Source organism: Octopus bimaculoides, chromosome 7 (genome assembly GCF_046866305.1).
Source record: "Octopus bimaculoides isolate indiv1 chromosome 7, ASM4686630v1, whole genome shotgun sequence".
NCBI classification, from domain to species: Eukaryota; Metazoa; Mollusca; class Cephalopoda; order Octopoda; family Octopodidae; genus Octopus; species Octopus bimaculoides.
Genome location: NC_142934.1, coordinates 99,070,959 through 99,096,075, shown reverse-complemented (window position 1 = coordinate 99,096,075; position 25,117 = coordinate 99,070,959). Strand labels below are relative to the sequence as shown.

General features: G+C 37.4%; 19 non-coding genes across 19 annotated transcripts; all 19 read left to right on the top strand.

Annotated features, from left to right (window-relative positions):
• The first annotated feature begins 615 nt into the window (after positions 1-615).
• Trnae-cuc (transfer RNA glutamic acid (anticodon CUC)) lies at positions 616-687 on the top strand. Its single transcript has one exon. It is a non-coding gene; the product is annotated as a tRNA-Glu (tRNA).
• A 486-nt stretch (positions 688-1,173) lies between these two features.
• On the top strand, positions 1,174-1,245 carry Trnae-cuc (transfer RNA glutamic acid (anticodon CUC)). The gene has a single exon. It is a non-coding gene; the product is annotated as a tRNA-Glu (tRNA).
• A 1,409-nt stretch (positions 1,246-2,654) lies between these two features.
• On the top strand, positions 2,655-2,726 carry Trnae-cuc (transfer RNA glutamic acid (anticodon CUC)). The gene has a single exon. It is a non-coding gene; the product is annotated as a tRNA-Glu (tRNA).
• Positions 2,727-3,211: 485 nt separating this feature from the next.
• On the top strand, positions 3,212-3,283 carry Trnae-cuc (transfer RNA glutamic acid (anticodon CUC)). The gene has a single exon. It is a non-coding gene; the product is annotated as a tRNA-Glu (tRNA).
• Positions 3,284-4,728: 1,445 nt separating this feature from the next.
• Positions 4,729-4,800, top strand: Trnae-cuc (transfer RNA glutamic acid (anticodon CUC)). Its single transcript has one exon. It is a non-coding gene; the product is annotated as a tRNA-Glu (tRNA).
• Positions 4,801-5,285: 485 nt separating this feature from the next.
• Positions 5,286-5,357, top strand: Trnae-cuc (transfer RNA glutamic acid (anticodon CUC)). The gene has a single exon. It is a non-coding gene; the product is annotated as a tRNA-Glu (tRNA).
• Positions 5,358-6,802: 1,445 nt separating this feature from the next.
• On the top strand, positions 6,803-6,874 carry Trnae-cuc (transfer RNA glutamic acid (anticodon CUC)). The gene has a single exon. It is a non-coding gene; the product is annotated as a tRNA-Glu (tRNA).
• Positions 6,875-7,360: 486 nt separating this feature from the next.
• Positions 7,361-7,432, top strand: Trnae-cuc (transfer RNA glutamic acid (anticodon CUC)). The gene has a single exon. It is a non-coding gene; the product is annotated as a tRNA-Glu (tRNA).
• A 1,436-nt stretch (positions 7,433-8,868) lies between these two features.
• On the top strand, positions 8,869-8,940 carry Trnae-cuc (transfer RNA glutamic acid (anticodon CUC)). The gene has a single exon. It is a non-coding gene; the product is annotated as a tRNA-Glu (tRNA).
• A 485-nt stretch (positions 8,941-9,425) lies between these two features.
• Positions 9,426-9,497, top strand: Trnae-cuc (transfer RNA glutamic acid (anticodon CUC)). The gene has a single exon. It is a non-coding gene; the product is annotated as a tRNA-Glu (tRNA).
• A 1,439-nt stretch (positions 9,498-10,936) lies between these two features.
• Positions 10,937-11,008, top strand: Trnae-cuc (transfer RNA glutamic acid (anticodon CUC)). Its single transcript has one exon. It is a non-coding gene; the product is annotated as a tRNA-Glu (tRNA).
• Positions 11,009-11,493: 485 nt separating this feature from the next.
• Positions 11,494-11,565, top strand: Trnae-cuc (transfer RNA glutamic acid (anticodon CUC)). Its single transcript has one exon. It is a non-coding gene; the product is annotated as a tRNA-Glu (tRNA).
• Positions 11,566-13,007: 1,442 nt separating this feature from the next.
• Trnae-cuc (transfer RNA glutamic acid (anticodon CUC)) lies at positions 13,008-13,079 on the top strand. Its single transcript has one exon. It is a non-coding gene; the product is annotated as a tRNA-Glu (tRNA).
• Positions 13,080-13,564: 485 nt separating this feature from the next.
• On the top strand, positions 13,565-13,636 carry Trnae-cuc (transfer RNA glutamic acid (anticodon CUC)). The gene has a single exon. It is a non-coding gene; the product is annotated as a tRNA-Glu (tRNA).
• A 3,670-nt stretch (positions 13,637-17,306) lies between these two features.
• On the top strand, positions 17,307-17,378 carry Trnae-cuc (transfer RNA glutamic acid (anticodon CUC)). The gene has a single exon. It is a non-coding gene; the product is annotated as a tRNA-Glu (tRNA).
• Positions 17,379-17,862: 484 nt separating this feature from the next.
• On the top strand, positions 17,863-17,934 carry Trnae-cuc (transfer RNA glutamic acid (anticodon CUC)). Its single transcript has one exon. It is a non-coding gene; the product is annotated as a tRNA-Glu (tRNA).
• Positions 17,935-21,326: 3,392 nt separating this feature from the next.
• Positions 21,327-21,398, top strand: Trnae-cuc (transfer RNA glutamic acid (anticodon CUC)). The gene has a single exon. It is a non-coding gene; the product is annotated as a tRNA-Glu (tRNA).
• Positions 21,399-22,458: 1,060 nt separating this feature from the next.
• Trnae-cuc (transfer RNA glutamic acid (anticodon CUC)) lies at positions 22,459-22,530 on the top strand. The gene has a single exon. It is a non-coding gene; the product is annotated as a tRNA-Glu (tRNA).
• Positions 22,531-24,594: 2,064 nt separating this feature from the next.
• Positions 24,595-24,666, top strand: Trnae-cuc (transfer RNA glutamic acid (anticodon CUC)). Its single transcript has one exon. It is a non-coding gene; the product is annotated as a tRNA-Glu (tRNA).
• Positions 24,667-25,117: the final 451 nt, after the last annotated feature.

The window sequence follows — 25,117 nt, the reverse complement described above, 5'->3', positions numbered from 1 at the left end:
AAACGTTAGCCCGCCGGGCGAAATGCTTAGCAGTATTTCGTCTGTCTTTATGTTCTGAGTTCAAATTCCGCTGAAGTCGACTTTGTCTTTCATCCACTCGGGGTCGATAAATTAAGTGCCAGTTATGCACTGGTGTCGATGTAATCGACTTAATCCCTTTGTCTGTCCTTGTTTGTCCCCTCTATGTTTAGCACCTTGTGGGTCACAAAGAAATAAGAAACGTTAACATGCTGGGCAAAATGCTTAGTGGTATTTCGTTTGTCTTTATGTTCTGAGTTCAAATTCCGCCGAGGTCGACTTTCATCCTTTCGGAGTCGATAAATTAAGTTCCAATTGTGTACTAGGGTCGATCTAATCGACTTGCCCCTTCCCCAAAAATTTCGGGCCTTGTGGCTAGAGTAGAAAAGTAGTAAGTGCAGCAGCAGTAGTAGCAACAGCAACACCACCACCACAACTAGTATCAGCAACAGTAGTAGTAGTAGTAGTAGTAGTAGTAGTAGTAGTAGCTGAGTCATCTACCTCAATATATTTTAATATATTCTAATATATACTAACAACATAAATCAGAGTTACAATTTTTGTTATCAGCCGTATTTCAGACTATATAGCCACGCTTCCCAAGTAGTCTAGTGGTTAGGATTCCGCGCTCTCACCGCGGCGGCCGGGGTTCGATTCCCCGCTTGGGAAACTCTTGTATTTTTTTTTTTTTTTTAGTTTTTGTATTTCTAAAGACAACATATTTGAAAGTATTGAAAATGTTAGCTTAATTCTGTAAAGACATACCTGTTTTATTCGAGCCGATCAGAGCAACCCGCAGTACATTTGGCAAGTATCTGCTGCCATATATTATCTTCAACCAAAACTTTGTGAGTAAAATTAGGGAGGCGAAAACTATGTCGAATCCAGTTAGAAAGGCTGTTCTTGGAAATATGTTTTAATACGTCGAATGATTTAACATCAAATCTGACCACCTATGATATTTTTAGCAGAGTCCACCTCCTTGCAAGCTTTCGGGTCAAAATCTCCCTTTTGAGGTTAATATCTTCCCTAACTCAGCAGTAACTCAATCATCAATGTCAGTATAAAACTTCATATACTCTAAAGTATACTACGACGGTGAATCAATGTTACAGTTATTGTTGTCTATCGTGTTTCTGTAGCTTCTCGTCGGCCTCCCAAGTGGTCTAGTGGTTAGGATTCCGCGCTCTCACCGCGGCGGCCGGGGTTCGATTCCCCGCTTGGGAAAACATAAGTTTCTTTTTTCTTCTATATTTTTTTGATTTTAACTTTGAATTTGCGAACACAACATACTTAGACTGGGATATATTGAAAGTTTTAGTTTAATATTGAAAGATATTAGTTTAGTACTGTATAGGCAGTTCGGATCTTTTTTAAAACGGGGGCCACATTTTTCTTTAACGAAACACTTTGAAACTTGGAACACTGGTAGAATGTGTCATATAAAACATCTTTTTCTCTTAGTCTTCTTTAAAAAAAAGGAAATCCAGAAGTTATTCCATGTTAAAGTTGTCGTATTTCTGTAATTTCAACCAATCACTGACGTCCATTCAGCCGATATACATTAAGTGCCGACTACATAAAAAAATGATTCTGAAACAAATCAATCGGTGATAGGGTTAGGGTTTGGGTTAGGGTAAAACAGCAAATTTAAAAAGAAAAAAGCAAATAAAACGAAGAAAGAAAAAAGCAAATGAAAAAAGCAAATTTAAAATGAAAAAAGCAAATAAAACGAAGCTATGTCTTAATCAGCCAAAGGAGTAAATGTAAACAACTGAATACTTGTCAGTGATTGGTTGAAATTATCGAAATAAGACAATTTTTTACATGAAATAAATTCGAATACAAAAATATTTTTCTGTTCTATAACACAAAATAGATAAGTATACGAAGTTTGAAAGTCTTTCGGTACGAAAAACACTACGTAAAACATTAATGAAAAATGTGGCCCCCGTTTTAAAAAAGATCCGAGTTGTTTGTCCCCTCTATATTTAACCCCTATTGGGCAATAAAGAAATAAAAAACGTTAGCCCGCCGGGCGAAATGCTTAGCAGTATTTCGTCTGTCTTTATGTTCTGAGTTCAAATTCCGCTGAAGTCGACTTTGTCTTTCATCCACTCGGGGTCGATAAATTAAGTGCCAGTTATGCACTGGTGTCGATGTAATCGACTTAATCCCTTTGTCTGTCCTTGTTTGTCCCCTCTATGTTTAGCACCTTGTGGGTCACAAAGAAATAAGAAACGTTAACATGCTGGGCAAAATGCTTAGTGGTATTTCGTTTGTCTTTATGTTCTGAGTTCAAATTCCGCCGAGGTCGACTTTCATCCTTTCGGAGTCGATAAATTAAGTTCCAATTGTGTACTAGGGTCGATCTAATCGACTTGCCCCTTCCCCAAAAATTTCGGGCCTTGTGGCTAGAGTAGAAAAGTAGTAAGTGCAGCAGCAGTAGTAGCAACAGCAACACCACCACCACAACTAGTATCAGCAACAGTAGTAGTAGTAGTAGTAGTAGTAGTAGTAGTAGTAGCTGAGTCATCTACCTCAATATATTTTAATATATTCTAATATATACTAACAACATAAATCAGAGTTACAATTTTTGTTATCAGCCGTATTTCAGACAATATAGCCACGCTTCCCAAGTAGTCTAGTGGTTAGGATTCCGCGCTCTCACCGCGGCGGCCGGGGTTCGATTCCCCGCTTGGGAAACTCTTGTATTTGTTTTTTTTTTTAGTTTTTGTATTTCTAAAGACAACATATTTGAAAGTATTGAAAATGTTAGCTTAATTCTGTAAAGACATACCTGTTTTATTCGAGCCGATCAGAGCAACCCGCAGTACATTTGGCAAGTATCTGCTGCCATATATTATCTTCAACCAAAACTTTGTGAGTAAAATTAGGGAGGCGAAAACTATGTCGAATCCAGTTAGAAAGGCTGTTCTTGGAAATATGTTTTAATACGTCGAATGATTTAACATCAAATCTGACCACCTATGATATTTTTAGCAGAGTCCACCTCCTTGCAAGCTTTCGGGTCAAAATCTCCCTTTTGAGGTTAATATCTTCCCTAACTCAGCAGTAACTCAATCATCAATGTCAGTATAAAACTTCATATACTCTAAAGTATACTACGACGGTGAATCAATGTTACAGTTATTGTTGTCTATCGTGTTTCTGTAGCTTCTCGTCGGCCTCCCAAGTGGTCTAGTGGTTAGGATTCCGCGCTCTCACCGCGGCGGCCGGGGTTCGATTCCCCGCTTGGGAAAACATAAGTTTCTTTTTTCTTCTATATTTTTTTGATTTTAACTTTGAATTTGCGAACACAACATACTTAGACTGGGATATATTGAAAGTTTTAGTTTAATATTGAAAGATATTAGTTTAGTACTGTATAGGCAGTTCGGATCTTTTTTAAAACGGGGGCCACATTTTTCTTTAACGAAACACTTTGAAACTTGGAACACTGGTAGAATGTGTCATATAAAACATCTTTTTCTCTTAGTCTTCTTTAAAAAAAAGGAAATCCAGAAGTTATTCCATGTTAAAGTTGTCGTATTTCTGTAATTTCAACCAATCACTGACGTCCATTCAGCCGATATACATTAAGTGCCGACTACATAAAAAAATGATTCTGAAACAAATCAATCGGTGATAGGGTTAGGGTTTGGGTTAGGGTAAAACAGCAAATTTAAAAAGGAAAAAGCAAATAAAACGAAGAAAGAAAAAAGCAAATGAAAAAAGCAAATTTAAAATGAAAAAAGCAAATAAAACGAAGCTATGTCTTAATCAGCCAAAGGAGTAAATGTAAACAACTGAATACTTGTCAGTGATTGGTTGAAATTATCGAAATAAGACAATTTTTTACATGAAATAAATTCGAATACAAAAATATTTTTCTGTTCTATAACACAAAATAGATAAGTATACGAAGTTTGAAAGTCTTTCGGTACGAAAAACACTACGTAAAACATTAATGAAAAATGTGGCCCCCGTTTTAAAAAAGATCCGAGTTGTTTGTCCCCTCTATATTTAACCCCTATTGGGCAATAAAGAAATAAAAAACGTTAGCCCGCCGGGCGAAATGCTTAGCAGTATTTCGTCTGTCTTTATGTTCTGAGTTCAAATTCCGCTGAAGTCGACTTTGTCTTTCATCCACTCGGGGTCGATAAATTAAGTGCCAGTTATGCACTGGTGTCGATGTAATCGACTTAATCCCTTTGTCTGTCCTTGTTTGTCCCCTCTATGTTTAGCACCTTGTGGGTCACAAAGAAATAAGAAACGTTAACATGCTGGGCAAAATGCTTAGTGGTATTTCGTTTGTCTTTATGTTCTGAGTTCAAATTCCGCCGAGGTCGACTTTCATCCTTTCGGAGTCGATAAATTAAGTTCCAATTGTGTACTAGGGTCGATCTAATCGACTTGCCCCTTCCCCAAAAATTTCGGGCCTTGTGGCTAGAGTAGAAAAGTAGTAAGTGCAGCAGCAGTAGTAGCAACAGCAACACCACCACCACAACTAGTATCAGCAACAGTAGTAGTAGTAGTAGTAGTAGTAGTAGTAGTAGTAGTAGTAGTAGTAGTAGTAGTAGTAGTAGTAGTAGTAGCTGAGTCATCTACCTCAATATATTTTAATATATTCTAATATATACTAACAACATAAATCAGAGTTACAATTTTTGTTATCAGCCGTATTTCAGACAATATAGCCACGCTTCCCAAGTAGTCTAGTGGTTAGGATTCCGCGCTCTCACCGCGGCGGCCGGGGTTCGATTCCCCGCTTGGGAAACTCTTGTATTTGTTTTTTTTTTTAGTTTTTGTATTTCTAAAGACAACATATTTGAAAGTATTGAAAATGTTAGCTTAATTCTGTAAAGACATACCTGTTTTATTCGAGCCGATCAGAGCAACCCGCAGTACATTTGGCAAGTATCTGCTGCCATATATTATCTTCAACCAAAACTTTGTGAGTAAAATTAGGGAGGCGAAAACTATGTCGAATCCAGTTAGAAAGGCTGTTCTTGGAAATATGTTTTAATACGTCGAATGATTTAACATCAAATCTGACCACCTATGATATTTTTAGCAGAGTCCACCTCCTTGCAAGCTTTCGGGTCAAAATCTCCCTTTTGAGGTTAATATCTTCCCTAACTCAGCAGTAACTCAATCATCAATGTCAGTATAAAACTTCATATACTCTAAAGTATACTACGACGGTGAATCAATGTTACAGTTATTGTTGTCTATCGTGTTTCTGTAGCTTCTCGTCGGCCTCCCAAGTGGTCTAGTGGTTAGGATTCCGCGCTCTCACCGCGGCGGCCGGGGTTCGATTCCCCGCTTGGGAAAACATAAGTTTCTTTTTTCTTCTATATTTTTTTGATTTTAACTTTGAATTTGCGAACACAACATACTTAGACTGGGATATATTGAAAGTTTTAGTTTAATATTGAAAGATATTAGTTTAGTACTGTATAGGCAGTTCGGATCTTTTTTAAAACGGGGGCCACATTTTTCTTTAACGAAACACTTTGAAACTTGGAACACTGGTAGAATGTGTCATATAAAACATCTTTTTCTCTTAGTCTTCTTTAAAAAAAAGGAAATCCAGAAGTTATTCCATGTTAAAGTTGTCGTATTTCTGTAATTTCAACCAATCACTGACGTCCATTCAGCCGATATACATTAAGTGCCGACTACATAAAAAAATGATTCTGAAACAAATCAATCGGTGATAGGGTTAGGGTTTGGGTTAGGGTAAAACAGCAAATTTAAAAAGGAAAAAGCAAATAAAACGAAGAAAGAAAAAAGCAAATGAAAAAAGCAAATTTAAAATGAAAAAAGCAAATAAAACGAAGCTATGTCTTAATCAGCCAAAGGAGTAAATGTAAACAACTGAATACTTGTCAGTGATTGGTTGAAATTATCGAAATAAGACAATTTTTTACATGAAATAAATTCGAATACAAAAATATTTTTCTGTTCTATAACACAAAATAGATAAGTATACGAAGTTTGAAAGTCTTTCGGTACGAAAAACACTACGTAAAACATTAATGAAAAATGTGGCCCCCGTTTTAAAAAAGATCCGAGTTGTTTGTCCCCTCTATATTTAACCCCTATTGGGCAATAAAGAAATAAAAAACGTTAGCCCGCCGGGCGAAATGCTTAGCAGTATTTCGTCTGTCTTTATGTTCTGAGTTCAAATTCCGCTGAAGTCGACTTTGTCTTTCATCCACTCGGGGTCGATAAATTAAGTGCCAGTTATGCACTGGTGTCGATGTAATCGACTTAATCCCTTTGTCTGTCCTTGTTTGTCCCCTCTATGTTTAGCACCTTGTGGGTCACAAAGAAATAAGAAACGTTAACATGCTGGGCAAAATGCTTAGTGGTATTTCGTTTGTCTTTATGTTCTGAGTTCAAATTCCGCCGAGGTCGACTTTCATCCTTTCGGAGTCGATAAATTAAGTTCCAATTGTGTACTAGGGTCGATCTAATCGACTTGCCCCTTCCCCAAAAATTTCGGGCCTTGTGGCTAGAGTAGAAAAGTAGTAAGTGCAGCAGCAGTAGTAGCAACAGCAACACCACCACCACAACTAGTATCAGCAACAGTAGTAGTAGTAGTAGTAGTAGTAGTAGTAGTAGTAGTAGTAGTAGTAGTAGTAGTAGTAGTAGTAGTAGTAGCTGAGTCATCTACCTCAATATATTTTAATATATTCTAATATATACTAACAACATAAATCAGAGTTACAATTTTTGTTATCAGCCGTATTTCAGACTATATAGCCACGCTTCCCAAGTAGTCTAGTGGTTAGGATTCCGCGCTCTCACCGCGGCGGCCGGGGTTCGATTCCCCGCTTGGGAAACTCTTGTATTTTTTTTTTTTTTTTAGTTTTTGTATTTCTAAAGACAACATATTTGAAAGTATTGAAAATGTTAGCTTAATTCTGTAAAGACATACCTGTTTTATTCGAGCCGATCAGAGCAACCCGCAGTACATTTGGCAAGTATCTGCTGCCATATATTATCTTCAACCAAAACTTTGTGAGTAAAATTAGGGAGGCGAAAACTATGTCGAATCCAGTTAGAAAGGCTGTTCTTGGAAATATGTTTTAATACGTCGAATGATTTAACATCAAATCTGACCACCTATGATATTTTTAGCAGAGTCCACCTCCTTGCAAGCTTTCGGGTCAAAATCTCCCTTTTGAGGTTAATATCTTCCCTAACTCAGCAGTAACTCAATCATCAATGTCAGTATAAAACTTCATATACTCTAAAGTATACTACGACGGTGAATCAATGTTACAGTTATTGTTGTCTATCGTGTTTCTGTAGCTTCTAGTCGGCCTCCCAAGTGGTCTAGTGGTTAGGATTCCGCGCTCTCACCGCGGCGGCCGGGGTTCGATTCCCCGCTTGGGAAAACATAAGTTTTTTTTTTCTTCTATATTTTTTTGATTTTAACTTTGAATTTGCGAACACAACATACTTAGACTGGGATATATTGAAAGTTTTAGTTTAATATTGAAAGATATTAGTTTAGTACTGTATAGGCAGTTCGGATCTTTTTTAAAACGGGGGCCACATTTTTCTTTAACGAAACACTTTGAAACTTGGAACACTGGTAGAATGTGTCATATAAAACATCTTTTTCTCTTAGTCTTCTTTAAAAAAAAGGAAATCCAGAAGTTATTCCATGTTAAAGTTGTCGTATTTCTGTAATTTCAACCAATCACTGACGTCCATTCAGCCGATATACATTAAGTGCCGACTACATAAAAAAATGATTCTGAAACAAATCAATCGGTGATAGGGTTAGGGTTTGGGTTAGGGTAAAACAGCAAATTTAAAAAGAAAAAAGCAAATAAAACGAAGAAAGAAAAAAGCAAATGAAAAAAGCAAATTTAAAATGAAAAAAGCAAATAAAACGAAGCTATGTCTTAATCAGCCAAAGGAGTAAATGTAAACAACTGAATACTTGTCAGTGATTGGTTGAAATTATCGAAATAAGACAATTTTTTACATGAAATAAATTCGAATACAAAAATATTTTTCTGTTCTATAACACAAAATAGATAAGTATACGAAGTTTGAAAGTCTTTCGGTACGAAAAACACTACGTAAAACATTAATGAAAAATGTGGCCCCCGTTTTAAAAAAGATCCGAGTTGTTTGTCCCCTCTATATTTAACCCCTATTGGGCAATAAAGAAATAAAAAACGTTAGCCCGCCGGGCGAAATGCTTAGCAGTATTTCGTCTGTCTTTATGTTCTGAGTTCAAATTCCGCTGAAGTCGACTTTGTCTTTCATCCACTCGGGGTCGATAAATTAAGTGCCAGTTATGCACTGGTGTCGATGTAATCGACTTAATCCCTTTGTCTGTCCTTGTTTGTCCCCTCTATGTTTAGCACCTTGTGGGTCACAAAGAAATAAGAAACGTTAACATGCTGGGCAAAATGCTTAGTGGTATTTCGTTTGTCTTTATGTTCTGAGTTCAAATTCCGCCGAGGTCGACTTTCATCCTTTCGGAGTCGATAAATTAAGTTCCAATTGTGTACTAGGGTCGATCTAATCGACTTGCCCCTTCCCCAAAAATTTCGGGCCTTGTGGCTAGAGTAGAAAAGTAGTAAGTGCAGCAGCAGTAGTAGCAACAGCAACACCACCACCACAACTAGTATCAGCAACAGTAGTAGTAGTAGTAGTAGTAGTAGTAGTAGTAGTAGTAGTAGTAGTAGTAGTAGTAGTAGTAGCTGAGTCATCTACCTCAATATATTTTAATATATTCTAATATATACTAACAACATAAATCAGAGTTACAATTTTTGTTATCAGCCGTATTTCAGACTATATAGCCACGCTTCCCAAGTAGTCTAGTGGTTAGGATTCCGCGCTCTCACCGCGGCGGCCGGGGTTCGATTCCCCGCTTGGGAAACTCTTGTATTTTTTTTTTTTTTTAGTTTTTGTATTTCTAAAGACAACATATTTGAAAGTATTGAAAATGTTAGCTTAATTCTGTAAAGACATACCTGTTTTATTCGAGCCGATCAGAGCAACCCGCAGTACATTTGGCAAGTATCTGCTGCCATATATTATCTTCAACCAAAACTTTGTGAGTAAAATTAGGGAGGCGAAAACTATGTCGAATCCAGTTAGAAAGGCTGTTCTTGGAAATATGTTTTAATACGTCAAATGATTTAACATCAAATCTGACCACCTATGATATTTTTAGCAGAGTCCACCTCCTTGCAAGCTTTCGGGTCAAAATCTCCCTTTTGAGGTTAATATCTTCCCTAACTCAGCAGTAACTCAATCATCAATGTCAGTATAAAACTTCATATACTCTAAAGTATACTACGACGGTGAATCAATGTTACAGTTATTGTTGTCTATCGTGTTTCTGTAGCTTCTCGTCGGCCTCCCAAGTGGTCTAGTGGTTAGGATTCCGCGCTCTCACCGCGGCGGCCGGGGTTCGATTCCCCGCTTGGGAAAACATAAGTTTCTTTTTTCTTCTATATTTTTTTGATTTTAACTTTGAATTTGCGAACACAACATACTTAGACTGGGATATATTGAAAGTTTTAGTTTAATATTGAAAGATATTAGTTTAGTACTGTATAGGCAGTTCGGATCTTTTTTAAAACGGGGGCCACATTTTTCTTTAACGAAACACTTTGAAACTTGGAACACTGGTAGAATGTGTCATATAAAACATCTTTTTCTCTTAGTCTTCTTTAAAAAAAAGGAAATCCAGAAGTTATTCCATGTTAAAGTTGTCGTATTTCTGTAATTTCAACCAATCACTGACGTCCATTCAGCCGATATACATTAAGTGCCGACTACATAAAAAAATGATTCTGAAACAAATCAATCGGTGATAGGGTTAGGGTTTGGGTTAGGGTAAAACAGCAAATTTAAAAAGAAAAAAGCAAATAAAACGAAGAAAGAAAAAAGCAAATGAAAAAAGCAAATTTAAAATGAAAAAAGCAAATAAAACGAAGCTATGTCTTAATCAGCCAAAGGAGTAAATGTAAACAACTGAATACTTGTCAGTGATTGGTTGAAATTATCGAAATAAGACAATTTTTTACATGAAATAAATTCGAATACAAAAATATTTTTCTGTTCTATAACACAAAATAGATAAGTATACGAAGTTTGAAAGTCTTTCGGTACGAAAAACACTACGTAAAACATTAATGAAAAATGTGGCCCCCGTTTTAAAAAAGATCCGAGTTGTTTGTCCCCTCTATATTTAACCCCTATTGGGCAATAAAGAAATAAAAAACGTTAGCCCGCCGGGCGAAATGCTTAGCAGTATTTCGTCTGTCTTTATGTTCTGAGTTCAAATTCCGCTGAAGTCGACTTTGTCTTTCATCCACTCGGGGTCGATAAATTAAGTGCCAGTTATGCACTGGTGTCGATGTAATCGACTTAATCCCTTTGTCTGTCCTTGTTTGTCCCCTCTATGTTTAGCACCTTGTGGGTCACAAAGAAATAAGAAACGTTAACATGCTGGGCAAAATGCTTAGTGGTATTTCGTTTGTCTTTATGTTCTGAGTTCAAATTCCGCCGAGGTCGACTTTCATCCTTTCGGAGTCGATAAATTAAGTTCCAATTGTGTACTAGGGTCGATCTAATCGACTTGCCCCCTCCCCAAAAATTTCGGGCCTTGTGGCTAGAGTAGAAAAGTAGTAAGTGCAGCAGCAGTAGTAGCAACAGCAACACCACCACCACAACTAGTATCAGCAACAGTAGTAGTAGTAGTAGTAGTAGTAGTAGTAGTAGTAGTAGTAGTAGTAGTAGTAGTAGTAGTAGTAGCTGAGTCATCTACCTCAATATATTTTAATATATTCTAATATATACTAACAACATAAATCAGAGTTACAATTTTTGTTATCAGCCGTATTTCAGACTATATAGCCACGCTTCCCAAGTAGTCTAGTGGTTAGGATTCCGCGCTCTCACCGCGGCGGCCGGGGTTCGATTCCCCGCTTGGGAAACTCTTGTATTTTTTTTTTTTTTTAGTTTTTGTATTTCTAAAGACAACATATTTGAAAGTATTGAAAATGTTAGCTTAATTCTGTAAAGACATACCTGTTTTATTCGAGCCGATCAGAGCAACCCGCAGTACATTTGGCAAGTATCTGCTGCCATATATTATCTTCAACCAAAACTTTGTGAGTAAAATTAGGGAGGCGAAAACTATGTCGAATCCAGTTAGAAAGGCTGTTCTTGGAAATATGTTTTAATACGTCGAATGATTTAACATCAAATCTGACCACCTATGATATTTTTAGCAGAGTCCACCTCCTTGCAAGCTTTCGGGTCAAAATCTCCCTTTTGAGGTTAATATCTTCCCTAACTCAGCAGTAACTCAATCATCAATGTCAGTATAAAACTTCATATACTCTAAAGTATACTACGACGGTGAATCAATGTTACAGTTATTGTTGTCTATCGTGTTTCTGTAGCTTCTCGTCGGCCTCCCAAGTGGTCTAGTGGTTAGGATTCCGCGCTCTCACCGCGGCGGCCGGGGTTCGATTCCCCGCTTGGGAAAACATAAGTTTTTTTTTTCTTCTATATTTTTTTGATTTTAACTTTGAATTTGCGAACACAACATACTTAGACTGGGATATATTGAAAGTTTTAGTTTAATATTGAAAGATATTAGTTTAGTACTGTATAGGCAGTTCGGATCTTTTTTAAAACGGGGGCCACATTTTTCTTTAACGAAACACTTTGAAACTTGGAACACTGGTAGAATGTGTCATATAAAACATCTTTTTCTCTTAGTCTTCTTTAAAAAAAAGGAAATCCATAAGTTATTCCATGTTAAAGTTGTCGTATTTCTGTAATTTCAACCAATCACTGACGTCCATTCAGCCGATATACATTAAGTGCCGACTACATAAAAAAATGATTCTGAAACAAATCAATCGGTGATAGGGTTAGGGTTTGGGTTAGGGTAAAACAGCAAATTTAAAAAGAAAAAAGCAAATAAAACGAAGAAAGAAAAAAGCAAATGAAAAAAGCAAATTTAAAATGAAAAAAGCAAATAAAACGAAGCTATGTCTTAATCAGCCAAAGGAGTAAATGTAAACAACTGAATACTTGTCAGTGATTGGTTGAAATTATCGAAATAAGACAATTTTTTACATGAAATAAATTCGAATACAAAAATATTTTTCTGTTCTATAACACAAAATAGATAAGTATACGAAGTTTGAAAGTCTTTCGGTACGAAAAACACTACGTAAAACATTAATGAAAAATGTGGCCCCCGTTTTAAAAAAGATCCGAGTTGTTTGTCCCCTCTATATTTAACCCCTATTGGGCAATAAAGAAATAAAAAACGTTAGCCCGCCGGGCGAAATGCTTAGCAGTATTTCGTCTGTCTTTATGTTCTGAGTTCAAATTCCGCTGAAGTCGACTTTGTCTTTCATCCACTCGGGGTCGATAAATTAAGTGCCAGTTATGCACTGGTGTCGATGTAATCGACTTAATCCCTTTGTCTGTCCTTGTTTGTCCCCTCTATGTTTAGCACCTTGTGGGTCACAAAGAAATAAGAAACGTTAACATGCTGGGCAAAATGCTTAGTGGTATTTCGTTTGTCTTTATGTTCTGAGTTCAAATTCCGCCGAGGTCGACTTTCATCCTTTCGGAGTCGATAAATTAAGTTCCAATTGTGTACTAGGGTCGATCTAATCGACTTGCCCCCTCCCCAAAAATTTCGGGCCTTGTGGCTAGAGTAGAAAAGTAGTAAGTGCAGCAGCAGTAGTAGCAACAGCAACACCACCACCACAACTAGTATCAGCAACAGTAGTAGTAGTAGTAGTAGTAGTAGTAGTAGTAGTAGTAGTAGTAGTAGTAGTAGTAGTAGTAGTAGTAGCTGAGTCATCTACCTCAATATATTTTAATATATTCTAATATATACTAACAACATAAATCAGAGTTACAATTTTTGTTATCAGCCGTATTTCAGACTATATAGCCACGCTTCCCAAGTAGTCTAGTGGTTAGGATTCCGCGCTCTCACCGCGGCGGCCGGGGTTCGATTCCCCGCTTGGGAAACTCTTGTATTTTTTTTTTTTTTTAGTTTTTGTATTTCTAAAGACAACATATTTGAAAGTATTGAAAATGTTAGCTTAATTCTGTAAAGACATACCTGTTTTATTCGAGCCGATCAGAGCAACCCGCAGTACATTTGGCAAGTATCTGCTGCCATATATTATCTTCAACCAAAACTTTGTGAGTAAAATTAGGGAGGCGAAAACTATGTCGAATCCAGTTAGAAAGGCTGTTCTTGGAAATATGTTTTAATACGTCGAATGATTTAACATCAAATCTGACCACCTATGATATTTTTAGCAGAGTCCACCTCCTTGCAAGCTTTCGGGTCAAAATCTCCCTTTTGAGGTTAATATCTTCCCTAACTCAGCAGTAACTCAATCATCAATGTCAGTATAAAACTTCATATACTCTAAAGTATACTACGACGGGGAATCAATGTTACAGTTATTGTTGTCTATCGTGTTTCTGTAGCTTCCCGTCGGCCTCCCAAGTGGTCTAGTGGTTAGGATTCCGCGCTCTCACCGCGGCGTCCGGGGTTCGATTCCCCGCTTGGGAAAACATAAGTTTCTTTTTTCTTCTATATTTTTTTGATTTTAACTTTGAATTTGCGAACACAACATACTTAGACTGGGATATATTGAAAGTTTTAGTTTAATATTGAAAGATATTAGTTTAATACTGTATAGGCAGTTCGGATCTTTTTTAAAACGGGGGCCACATTTTTCATTAACGAAACACTTTGAAACTTGGAACACTGGTAGAATGTGTCATATAAAACATCTTTTTCTCTTAGTCTTCTTTAAAAAAAAGGAAATCCATAAGTTATTCCATGTTAAAGTTGTCGTATTTCTGTAATTTCCACCAATCACTGACGTCCATTCAGCCGATATACATTAAGTGCCGACTACATAAAAAAATGATTCTGAAACAAATCTATCGGTGATAGGGTTAGGGTTTGGGTTAGGGTAAAACAGCAAATTTAAAAAGAAAAAAGCAAATAAAACGAAGAAAGAAAAAAGCAAATGAAAAAAGCAAATTTAAAATGAAAGAAGCAAATAAAACGAAGCTATGTCTTAATCAGCCAAAGGAGTAAATGTAAACAACTGAATACATGTCAGTGATTGGTTGAAATTATCGAAATAAGACAATTTTTTACATGAAATAAATTCGAATACAAAAATATTTTTCTGTTCTATAACACAAAATAGATAAGTATACGAAGTTTGAAAGTCTTTCGGTACGAAAAACACTACGTAAAACATTAATGAAAAATGTGGCCCCCGTTTTAAAAAAGATCCGAGTTGTTTGTCCCCTCTATATTTAACCCCTATTGGGCAATAAAGAAATAAAAAACGTTAGCCCGCCGGGCGAAATGCTTAGCAGTATTTCGTCTGTCTTTATGTTCTGAGTTCAAATTCCGCTGAAGTCGACTTTGTCTTTCATCCACTCGGGGTCGATAAATTAAGTGCCAGTTATGCACTGGTGTCGATGTAATCGACTTAATCCCTTTGTCTGTCCTTGTTTGTCCCCTCTATGTTTAGCACCTTGTGGGTCACAAAGAAATGAGAAACGTTAACATGCTGGGCAAAATGCTTAGTGGTATTTCGTTTGTCTTTATGTTCTGAGTTCAAATTCCGCCGAGGTCGACTTTCATCCTTTCGGAGTCGATAAATTAAGTTCCAAAAATATTTTTCTGTTCTATAACACAAAATAGATAAGTATACGAAGTTTGAAAATCTTTCCGTACCAAAAACACTACGTGAAACATTAATGAAAAATGTGGCCCCCGTTTTAAAATAGATCCGGCAGTTCTCTTTTTTTTTTTAATTATTTGAGACGATCAGGACTCGCAACAATACTTCTGGCATGTATCTTCGGCCATAACATTAGATCAACCAAAACTTTGCGAGTAAAATTAGCGAAATGAAAACTACGTTGAAGCCTGCTAGAAGGACACAACGCTCTGCCTGGTTTAGGAATCGAATACGCCAAAAGTTAGCATGAGAGTATCTCTCGTGGCATCTACCGCAGTACAGTTTGTTCTAGCAGAGCATGCACGTTAACCTCTCAGTATTAATACTAACTCTGATGTTAATATACTATTTTATTTTTTTTACTTGTTTCAGTCATTCGACTGTGGCCATGATGGAGCACCACGTTTAATCGAACAAATCAACCCCAGGATTTATTCTACCTAGGACTCATTCTACCAGTCTTTTGTGTCGAACCGCTGAGTGACGGGGACGTAAAAACACCAACATCGGTTGTCAAGCGAAAGTGGATTGACAAACACACACACAAATAACAAATATATATACACACACACATATATATATATGTGTATATGTGTGTATATATATATATATATATATATATATATATATATATATATATATATATATATATATATATATATATATATATATATATATATATATATATACGACGGACTTCTTTCAGTTTCAGTCTACCAAATCCACTCACAAGGCTTTGGTCGGTCCGATGCTATAGCAGAAGACACTTTCCAATGGTGCCACGAAGTGCGACTGAACCGGAAACCATGTGGTTGGGAAGCAAGCTTCTTACCACATAGCCACTATATTTATCTTAACACTTATCTTATTTCTTTACTGCCCACAAAGGGTTAAACATAGAAGGGACAAACAAGGACAGACAAAGGAGTTAAGTCGATTACATCGACCACAGTGCGTAACTGGTACTTAATTTATCGACCCCGAAATGATGAAAGGCAAAGTCGACCGCGGCGGAATTTCAACTCAGAACGTAACGGTAGACGAAATACCGCTAAGAATTTCGCCCAGCGTGCTAACGTTTCTGCCAGCTCGCCACCTTACAGAACCTAGGTTTCCCAAGCGGTCACCCATCTAAGTACTCATCAGGCTCGACGTTGCTTAACTTCGGTGATCGGATGAGATATGGCCGTAAGCCATATCACTCATCTTCTAACCAAGAAACGTTGCCATCCCGAAACTGTTGCATATGAAGCCATTCTGACCAAATAAACTTATGTGTCAAACTATTCAAACTTCTTTTCAGTCATTTGCTGAGTTTGTCTGCTCACCTTTTTTCGTCTTATCGTCACAGTTTCTATCATCTGGAAGTAAAGATCCAACTAACATCCAAAACTTTGATCGGACCTTCAATTCAGTGCAAGTATCTTTAGTACTATTAATTTGCTACTACAACTACAACTATTACTACTATCACCACCACCACCATTACTACTACTACTACAAATAAAAATAATAATAGTGATCTCAAATTTTGGCACAAGGCCAGCAATTTCAGCGAAGGGGTAAGTCGATTGCATAGACTCCAGTACACAACTGGCACTTATTTTATCGACCTCAAAAAGATGAAAGGCAAAGTCGACCTCGGCGGTATTTGAACTCAGAACCTGAAGACGGACGAAATGATGCTAAGCATTCTGTCCGGCATGCTAATGATTCTGCCAACTCGTCGCCCTGATAAATTTTTCTGCTGCAGACATAGGGCCTGAAACTTTGGAGGAGAGTTGTTTGTCCCCTCTATATTTAACCCCTATTCGGCAATAAAGAAATAAGAAACGTTAGCCCACAGGGCGAAATGCTTAGCAGTATTTCGTCTGTCTTTATGTTCTGAGTTCAAATTCCGCTGAAGTCGACTTTGTCTTTCATCCACTCGGGGTCGATAAATTAAGTGCCAGTTATGCACTAGTGTCGATGTAATCGACTTAATCCCTTTGTCTGTCCTTGTTTGTCCCCTCTATGTTTAGCACCTTGTGGGTCACAAAGAAATAAGAAACGTTAACATGCTGGGCAAAATGCTTAGTGGTATTTCGTTTGTCTTTATGTTCTGAGTTCAAATTCCGCCGAGGTCGACTTTCATCCTTTCGGAGTCGATAAATTAAGTTCCAATTGTGTACTAGGGTCGATCTAATCGACTTGCCCCCTCCCCAAAAATTTCGGGCCTTGTGGCTAGAGCAGAAAAGTAGTAAGTGCAGCAGCAGTAGTAGCAACAGCAACACCACCACCACAACTAGTATCAGCAACAGTAGTAGTAGTAGTAGTAGTAGTAGTAGTAGTAGTAGTAGTAGTAGTAGTAGTAGTCCTAGTAGCTGAGTCATCTACCTCAATATATTTTAATATATTCTAATATATACTACCAACATAAATCAGAGTTACAATTTTTGTTATCAGCCGTATTTCAGACTATATAGCCACGCTTCCCAAGTAGTCTAGTGGTTAGGATTCCGCGCTCTCACCGCGGCGGCCGGGGTTCGATTCCCCGCTTGGGAAACTCATGTATTTTTATTTCTTTTAGTTTTTGTATTTCTAAAGACAACATATTTGAAAGTATTGAAAATGTTAGCTTAATTCTGTAAAGACATACCTGTTTTATTCGAGCCGATCAGAGCAACCCGCAGTACATTTGGCAAGTATCTGCTGCCATACATTATCTTCAACCAAAACTTTGTGAGTAAAATTAGGGAGGCGAAAACTATGTCGAATCCAGTTAGAAAGGCTGTTCTTGGAAATATGTTTTAATACGTCGAATGATTTAACATCAAATCTGACCACCTATGATATTTTTAGCAGAGTCCACCTCCTTGCAAGCTTTCGGGTCAAAATCTCCCTTTTGAGGTTAATATCTTCCCTAACTCAGCAGTAACTCAATCATCAATGTCAGTATAAAACTTCATATACTCTAAAGTATACTACGACGGTGAATCAATGTTACAGTTATTGTTGTCTATCGTGTTTCTGTAGCTTCTCGTCGGCCTCCCAAGTGGTCTAGTGGTTAGGATTCCGCGCTCTCACCGCGGCGGCCGGGGTTCGATTCCCCGCTTGGGAAAACATAACTTTTTTTTTCTTCTATATTTTTTTGATTTTAACTTTGAATTTGCGAACACAACATACTTAGACTGGGATATATTGAAAGTTTTAGTTTAATATTGAAAGATATTAGTTTAATACTGTATAGGCAGTTCGGATCTTTTTTAAAACGGGGGCCACATTTTTCTTTAACGAAACACTTTGAAACTTGGAACACTGGTAGAATGTGTCATATAAAACATCTTTTTCTCTTAGTCTTCTTAAAAAAAAAAGAAATCCATAAGTTATTCCATGTTAAAGTTGTCGTATTTCTGTAATTTCAACCAATCACTGACGTCCATTCAGCCGATATACATTAAGTGCCGACTACATAAACAAACGATTCTGAAACAATTAACCCTAACCCTAACCCTAACCCTAGCCCTAAACCTAACCCTAACCCTAACCCTACGGTTAGGGTTAGGGTTAGGGTTAAAGCAAATTTAAAATGAAAAAAGCAAATAAAACGAAGGTATGGAGATTAAATACGCTTTACATCGCTTAATCATCCAAAGGAGTAAATGTAAACAACTGAATACTTGTCAGTGATTGGTTGAAATTATCGAAATAAGACAATTTTTTACATGAAATAAATTCGAATACAAAAATATTTTTCTTTTCTATAACACAAAATAGATAAGTATACGAGGTTTGAATGTCTTTCGGTACCAAAAACACTACGTGAAACATTAATGAAAAATGTGGCCCCCGTTTTAAAATAGATCCGGCAGTTCTCTTTTGTTTTTATTATTTGAGACGATCAGGAATCGCAACAATACTTCTGGCATGTATCCTCGGCCATAACATTAGATCAACCAAAACTTTGCGAGTAAAATTAGCGAAATGAAAACTACGTTGAAGCCTGCTAGAAGGACACAACGCTCTGCCTGGTTTAGGAATCGAATACGCCAAAAGTTAGCATGAGAGTATCTCTCGTGGCATCTACCGCAGTACAGTTTGTTCTAGCAGAGCATGCACGTTAACCTCTCAGTATTAATACTAACTCTGATGTTAATATACTATTTTATTTTTTTTACTTGTTTCAGTCATTCGACTGTGGCCATGATGGAGCACCACGTTTAATCGAACAAATCAACCCCAGGATTTATTCTACCTAGGACTCATTCTACCGGTCTTTTGTGTCGAACCGCTGAGTGACGGGGACGTAAAAACACCAACATCGGTTGTCAAGCGAAAGTGGATTGACAAACACACACACAAATAACAAATATATATACACACACACATATATATATATGTGTATATATATATATATATATATATATATATATATATATATATATATATATATATATATATATATATATATATATATATATATATATACGACGGGCTTCTTTCAGTTTCCGTCTACCAAATCCACTCACAAGGCTTTGGTCGGTCCGATGCTATAGCAGAAGACACTTTCCAAAGGTGCCACGAAGTGCGACTGAACCGGAAACCATGTGGTTGGGAAGCAAGCTTCTTACCACATAGCCACTATATTTATCTTAACACTTATCTTATTTCTTTACTGCCCACAAAGGGTTAAACATAGAAGGGACAAACAAGGACAGACAAAGGAGTTAAGTCGATTACATCGACCACAGTGCGTAACTGGTACTTAATTTATCGACCCCGAAATGATGAAAGGCAAAGTCGACCTCGGCGGAATTTCAACTCAGAACGTAACGGTAGACGAAATACCGCTAAGAATTTCGCCCAGCGTGCTAACGTTTCTGCCAGCTCGCCACCTTACAGAACCTAGGTTTCCCAAGCGGTCACCCATCTAAGTACTCATCAGGCTCGACGTTGCTTAACTTCGGTGATCGGATGAGATATGGCCGTAAGCCATATCACTCATCTTCTAACCAAGAAACGTTGCCATCCCGAAACTGTTGCATATGAAGCCATTCTGACCAAATAAACTTATGTGTCAAACTATTCAAACTTCTTTTCAGTCATTTGCTGAGTTTGTCTGCTCACCTTTTTTCGTCTTATCGTCACAGTTTCTATCATCTGGAAGTAAAGATCCAACTAACATCCAAAACTTTGATCGGACCTTCAATTCAGTGCAAGTATCTTTAGTACTATTAATTTGCTACTACAACTACAACTATTACTACTATCACCACTACCACCATTACTACTACTACTACAAATAAAAATAATAATAGTGATCTCAAATTTTGGCACAAGGCCAGCAATTTCAGCGAGGGGTAAGTCGATTGCATAGACTCCAGTACACAACTGGTACTTATTTTATCGACCTCAAAAAGATGAAAGGCAAAGTCGACCTCGGCGGAATTTGAACTCAGAACCTGAAGACGGACAAAATGATGCTAAGCATTCTATCCGGCATGCTAATGATTCTGCCAACTCGTCGCCCTGATAAATTTTTCTGCTGCAGACATAGGGCCTGAAACTTTGGAGGAGAGTTGTTTGTCCCCTCTATATTTAACCCCTATTGGGCAATAAAGAAATAAAAAACGTTAGCCCACCGAGCGAAATGCTTAGCAGTATTTCGTCTGTCTTTATGTTCTGAGTTCAAATTCCGCTGAAGTCGACTTTGTCTTTCATCCACTCGGGGTCGATAAATTAAGTGCCAGTTATGCACTGGTGTCGATGTAATCGACTTAATCCCTTTGTCTGTCTTTGTTTGTCCCCTCTATGTTTAGCACCTTGTGGGTAACAAAGAAATAAGAAACGTTAACATGCTGGGCAAAATGCTTAGTGGTATTTCGTTTGTCTTTATGTTCTGAGTTCAAATTCCGCCGAGGTCGACTTTCATCCTTTCGGAGTCGATAAATTAAGTTCCACTTGTGTACTGGGGTCGATCTAATCGACTGGCCCCCTCCCCAAAAATTTCGGGGTTCGATTCCCCGCTTGGGAAACTGTTGTATTTTTTTTTTTTTTTTTTTCAGTTTTTGTATTTCTAAAGACAACATATTTGAAAGTATTGAAAATGTTAGCTTAATTCTGTAAAGACATACCTGTTTTATTCGAGCCGATCAGAGCAATCCGCAGTACATTTGGCAAGTATCTGCTGCCATATATTATCTTCAACCAAAACTTTGTGAGTAAAATTAGGGAGGCGAAAACTATGTCGAATCCAGTTAGAAAGGCTGTTCTTGGAAATATGTTTTAATACGTCGAATGATTTAACATCAAATCTGACCACCTATGATATTTTTAGCAGAGTCCACCTCCTTGCAAGCTTTCGGGTCAAAATCTCCCTTTTGAGGTTAATATCTTCCCTAACTCAATCATCAATGTCAGTATAAAACTTCATATACTCTAAAGTATACTACGACGGTAAATCAATGTTACAGTTATTGTTGTCTATCGTGTTTCTGTAGCTTCTCGTCGGCCTCCCAAGTGGTCTAGTGGTTAGGATTCCGCGCTCTCACCGCGGCGGCCGGGGTTCGATTTCCCGCTTGGGAAATGATTTGTAATTTTTAAAAAAAATTATCTCAAATTGTATTTAAGTCGACATGGCAATGGTTAATGTGTATGTTTATTAATTATTTACTTACAATTCGTAAGTAGTATTTTGCTTATTGCTTTACAGCAATATTTTCATCGTATTACTTTAAGATGTCGTACGGCACCGGACTGTCAGAAATGCTTGGCAATATTTCTTCTGGCTTTTTATATTTTAACATCAAATCCAGCTCACCGTCTTTGTCTTTACTAATTATAATAATCTTGCAAGACGGAGAGCTGGCAGAATTGTTAGCACGTCCGCGAAATGATTACCGCTGTTTCGCCTGCCACTACATTCTGAGGTCAAATTCGTTGAGGTCGACTTTGCTTTTTATCCTTTTCGGAGTCGATAAAATAAGTACCAGATTACACTGGAGTCGATGTCATCGACATAACCCCTTCCCCAATATTGCTGTCCTTGTTTCAAAATGTGAAACCACTAATTATAATAATTTCTAATATTAGTTTCAAATTTTTGCACAAGACCAGTAGTAAGTTCGGGATTACATCAACTCCAATGTTCAACCGGTACTTACTGAAAGGCAAAGTCCACTTCGGCGGAATTTGAACTCAGAACGTAAGGATTGACGAAATGCCGCTAAGCATTTTGCGTGACGCTTTAACGATTGTGCCAGATTGCCGCTGTAAACCGAATGTCGTTCTCGCAAGTGTTAATTTGGGAGGATTCAAGTTGGTTACATCGACCTCAGTATTCAACTGATACTCGTTTTATCGATCCCGGAAGGATGAAAGGAAAAGTCGACTTCAGCCGAATCTGAACTCAGAACTTAAAGACGAATAATTTCTAATATTGACATTCCAACAGAACATGATGAGGTTGGGTACTCTCGACTTATTTAATCCCAGAATTGCTGAAGCACCGGTACCACCCCCAGCAGACCAGACCGTGTCAATGTATCTCTCTCACCAACGAATACTTTCGGTAAAGTATACTTCAACAGTGAACCAATGTTACAGTTAATGTTATCAGTTGTGTTTCAGGTACCGTCTGCAAGTCTCCGAAGTGGTCTAGTGGTAAGGATTCCGCGTTCTCACTGCGGCGGCCGGGGTTCGATTCCCCGCTTGGGAAAATTCTTTGTCTTTTAATTCATTTGGCATAATATATTTTATCCGTTGACTGATTTAACATCAAATCTGACGAATTGTGATATTTTTAGCAGTGTCCACTTCCTTGCAAGCTTTCGGGTCAAAATCTCCCTTTTGAGGTTAATATCCTCCCCAACTCAGCAGTAACTCAACCATTAATCTCAATACAAAACATCATATAGTCATAAGGGTACTATCACGGTGAATCAATGTTACAGTTATTGATGTCAGTCGTGTTTCTGTATATTGACGTCGGCCTCCTAAGTGGTCTAGTGGTTAGGATTCCGCGGCGGCCGGGGTTCGATTCCCCGCTTGGGAAGCGATAAATTTTCATTTTAAACTTATCTGAAATTGTATTTAAGTTGACATGCCAATGGATAATATGTATGTTTATTAATTATTTACTTACAATTCGTAACTTGAAAATTAGTATCTTGTTTATTGCTTTACATCAATATTTTTCAACGTATTACTTTAAGATGTGGTGCGGCACCGGACAGCCAGAATTGCTTAGCGATATTTCTTCTAGCTTTTTATATTATGGATTCAAATGCGGCTGAGGTCGACTTTGCCTTTCGTTTTTCGGAATGGATAAAATAATTTCAAGTTGAGCACTCGCATCAATTGTTGTCTTTGAGCCAAAATTTGAAGCCATTAATATATCTGCTAATTTATTTTATCCACACCGACATACAATCGTTGAAGTATCAAGATAGCCAATTAAAATGTGTTAAATAATTTCAATTAACTAAAAGAAGAAATACAACTAATTATTTTATCTGTCGCCCCTAACGATCCTACCAGCTCACCGGCTCAAGAGTAATAATAATAGTTTCAAATTTTGGCACATCTGTAATTGACAACGCTTTATTTTATTGACCCCCGAAAAAAATGAAAAAGGCAAAGTTAATCTTGGCTGGATTTGAATTCAAAAGTTCGGGGTTACATCTACCCCAGTGTTCAAAAGGTATTTACTGAAAAGCAAAGTCGACCTCGGCGAAATTCAAACTCGGAGCCTAAAGACGGACGAAATGTCGCTGAGCATTTTGCGTGACGCCCCAACGGGTCTGCTCGCACGCTTTTCTAAACTGAAGGCGGTTCTCGCGAGAGATAATTTCCAATATTGATTTCGAAATTTTGCCACAAAGAATGCAATTTCAGGGGAAGATGCAAGCCGATTACATCGATGTCTCACTATTCTCCTGGTATTCATTTTATCCACTCCGTAAGGATGAAAAGTAAAGTCGACCGCGGCCGAACTTGAACTCAGAACTTAAAGACGAATAATTTCTATTACTTTCATTATTTACATTTGACGGATATTTGTCCTCATCTTGTTTGTTGTTAACACAACGTTTCGGCTGATATACCCTCCAGCCTTCATCAGGTGTCTTGGGGAAATTTCGAACCTGGGTTCTCATTCCTAAAGTATTTTTCGATGTTATTATTATTATTATTCAGGTCACTGCTTGGAATCGAACTCGGAATCTTGGGGTTAGTAGCCCGCGCTCTTAACCACTACGCTATATGCCCGTGAGTGTAGTAGTTAAGAGCGCGGGCTACTAACCCCAAGATTCCGAGTTCGATTCCAAACAGTGACTTGAATAATAATAATAATAATAATAATAATAATAATAATAATAATAATAATAATAATAACATCGAAAAATACCTTAGGAATGAGAACCCATGTTCGAAATTTACCCCAAGACTCCCGATAAATTCTGGAGGTTATATCAGCCGAAATGTTGTGTTAACAACAAATAGGATGAGGATAAATATCCGTCAAACGTAAATAATGAAAATAACGTACATAATTTCTCATATCTTAAATATATAACTGAATAATTTCTAACATTGACATTCCAACAGAACATGTTGAGATTGGGTATTGTTGACTTTTTACTCCCAGAACCACCACCAGCACACAAGACCACGCCAATATATTTCTCTCACCAACGAATACTTTCGGTAAAGTATACTTCGACAGTGAATTAGTGTTACGTGTTACAGTTATCAGTTGTGTTTCAGGTGTTATCCGCAAGTCTCCCAAGTGGTCTAGTGGTTAGGATTCCGCGCTCTCACCGCGGCGGCCGGGGTTCGATTCCCCGCTTGGGAAATAGCTTTATCTTTTAATTTATTTAACATAATTCATTTTATTTGTCGTCTCTAATGATTATACCAGCTTACTGCCTCAATAATAATTATAATAATCCTTTCTACTGGAGGTAGAAGGCCTAATAATGATTACAATAATGCTTTCAAATTTTGGCTCAAGGTCAGCAATTTAGAGGAGAAAGTCGACTATATTAATCTCAGTAATTGACTGATAGTTTATTTATCGACCCAGAAGGAATGAAAAGAGAAAGTTGACCTTGGCGCGATATGAACTCAATACATGAAAACTGGAAAGAAATTTCGTTCAACATTTCAAGCCTGACTGGTCAACGATTCCACCACCTCGTCGTCTTTGCCCTTAATAATTATAAAAAATTCTAATATTTATCTGAAATTTTGGCAAAACGTCAGTATGTTTAGGGGAGGGGGTAAGTCGGTCTCATCGATTCTAG